Raw genomic sequence first — 2,534 nt, 5'->3', positions numbered from 1 at the left:
AAGTCCCATGGTGCTCAGAGCCATTTGAACCCTTTTTTTTTTCTTTGCACGTCGCAATACAGTCGTGTTCCAAGTCAATCTTACATGGCCTTTGTATTCTCTACCGCCCAACAATTCAAACGGAGAGAAAAGATGAATGTGTAACGTCTCCCCAAGAACGAGGACATCAGAGGAGGATCGGACTGTGCGAGAAATTTCTCAGAGGAGGCATCCCTGCACTCGCATACTCGCATTAAGCTATTTGGGAAAACAACGGAAAACCCAAATCTCGATCGCCGGACGAGGGATCACCCCTTTCGCCCTCCACCTTTCTCGTCCTCACCTGCCACTGCCAGTTGTCCCGATAATGGTCACCGTAGCAACAACACCCAACAAGTATTTGGTCATCATTGCCGAAACTGTTGAAACAGGCACTCGTCCGAAAACAATGCATTTTGGTACTGTAGTCGCCAACGCTCACGTAGCCGTCGCAGTATGGGGTGCTCGTGCTTCTGGACCACACGGAGCAACCAGCACTGTGGGAGAGGAGGTGTGGACGTCCGCGTCAATGGGTGGGCGCGCGCCGCGGCTGCAGTGGGTCACGGCGAGGGACAGAGGAGAAGGAGGCGGCGCAGGGCGGCGCTTCATTACTCTTGGCATCGACCCGGCTCGCAGCCCGCGGCCATCGCCGCCGAATTATTCCGGCAGGACCGGCCGCGCCGCAAGAACACGCCTATCGACCCAGCGGCGTGCCGGCGCGCGGCCGTGCTAGCTCCGGCGGCCGCACCGCCGCCCTGCCTGCCGCACCTGGCCCGTTTAGCGCCCCCTCTCCACTTCTCGCAGTGCCTAAGATAGGCCGCCGCCGTCGTCCGCGCGACGTACGCGATATCGCTTCGCGCCCTACTTAACGCCACCAACTGTAGACTGGCAGAGCTGATTGACCAAAGAGTCAGGAAAATTTCTTCCAGGAGATCAACAGATCTGTGTGGCCGTAAAAAATTTAAACATATTGTTCATTTAACCTTTTGTTAATTGCTGAAAATCAACGTTTTGAGGTACAGCAACAGTCCTAAAAATTTGTAAAAATTCCGTGTGATATGATATTCTCAAAGTCAGGAAAGTTCTAAGTCCATGTTCAGCTATGCAGTGCTATCTGAGTCGGATTCTTAAGTAGCTCGTTAGGCACTTACAACGCTGATCAACTTTCTATGGTTTGCAGTTTACAGTCAGCTAAAATCTGGCGAATGACATCATAGTCGATTTTGTGAAATGCAACAGGTCGTAACAGTTCACAACAAATAATCAGTTTCGTTTTTCGACGATCTCCGATGCTGCAGTGGCTGTAAAAAAATTTGCAGATGTCTGCTCCACCAAAATTTGGTGCAACTTGCTGAGTTCGTGACGGTGTAGCTACTGATTTGGTAGCGCCAAGAGAAATTTCAAGGAATTAGGATTGACACATTGTTTCTCTTTCACAATTGCTTGTTTATTGCGTAATACGGTTACAAAACTGTAACAAAACTATATGACGATGGTAATTGTTCTGTCGGACATGTCCGAAAGAACAGATAGCATCTTCATATAGTTAAGGCTAACCGGCCTTTGACCTCCTCCTTCTGTGCTGGATGCACACGCATTGCCCGAACTCTTACGGGACTCGGTAAGATTGTCTGCCCCAAGTAATGAGTGTAATGCGCCAGGGGCACTACGAATGTAGTGTGTGGACTTAAGTTGGGAATGTGGGTCTCACGGGGAGTGTGCAAGGGATAAATCCCTGCAGTCGCACTATCCTCTGTGCCCTCGGTGGCTCAGATGGATAGAGCGTCTGCCATGTAAGCAGGAGATTCCGGGTTCGAGTCCCGGTCGGGGCACACATATTCAACTGTCCCCATTGATGTATATCAACGCCTGTCGAGAGCTTAGGGTCTTGATTTAATTATCATTTCATTGTAACAAAATAGTTCAAATGGATCTGAGCACTATGGGTCATCAGTCCCCTAGAACTTAGAACTACTTAAACCTAACCAACCTAAGGACATCACACACATCCATGCCCGAGGCAGGATTCGAACCTGCGACCGTAGCGGTCGCGCGGTTCCAGACTGAAGTGCCTAGAGCTGCTCGGCCACAACCATTGTAACAAAACTGGCTCACAAAAACTGTCGGGAAATTGAGACCCTGACTGATTCGCCACTGCTGATATATTGTTTTAACAATAACTAGTTATGTCATCCATTATTCAACAAACAGAACATTTATGGATTACAATCAAAAACATGCTGGTGTATACAGATTGATAGCACGGAATCACGTATTAATTCGTTTTTCTCACACTGTAACGAAGTTTTACCCCCTTTTTAGTTTTTAGTACTGAAATTCGTGAAATCGGTTCGCCAGTCTTTGTAAGGTTACTTATTAATTGGAAAATGTCCGTAACATTTACATGTCTTCTTTACATAAATACTAACGTAAAGCTAGTTTCATTTCTTGTATAAAGTATTCTGGAATTATAAAATGAGAATTGTTTATATTTTCCGTTCAAGTATCGATTAGTA

At 47.3% G+C, this 2,534-nt stretch overlaps 1 non-coding gene across 1 annotated transcript; it reads left to right on the top strand.

Moving 5' to 3' along the window:
• Positions 1-1,775: 1,775 nt before the first annotated feature.
• On the top strand, positions 1,776-1,850 carry Trnat-ugu. Its single transcript has one exon. It is a non-coding gene; the product is annotated as a tRNA-Thr (tRNA).
• The last annotated feature ends 684 nt before the right edge of the window (positions 1,851-2,534 follow it).

The sequence above is a fragment of the Schistocerca americana genome, chromosome 1 (assembly GCF_021461395.2).
Source record: "Schistocerca americana isolate TAMUIC-IGC-003095 chromosome 1, iqSchAmer2.1, whole genome shotgun sequence".
NCBI classification, from domain to species: Eukaryota; Metazoa; Arthropoda; class Insecta; order Orthoptera; family Acrididae; genus Schistocerca; species Schistocerca americana.
The sequence above is the reverse complement of the archived record's forward strand: the minus strand, read 5'-3'. Positions and strand labels throughout refer to the sequence as shown.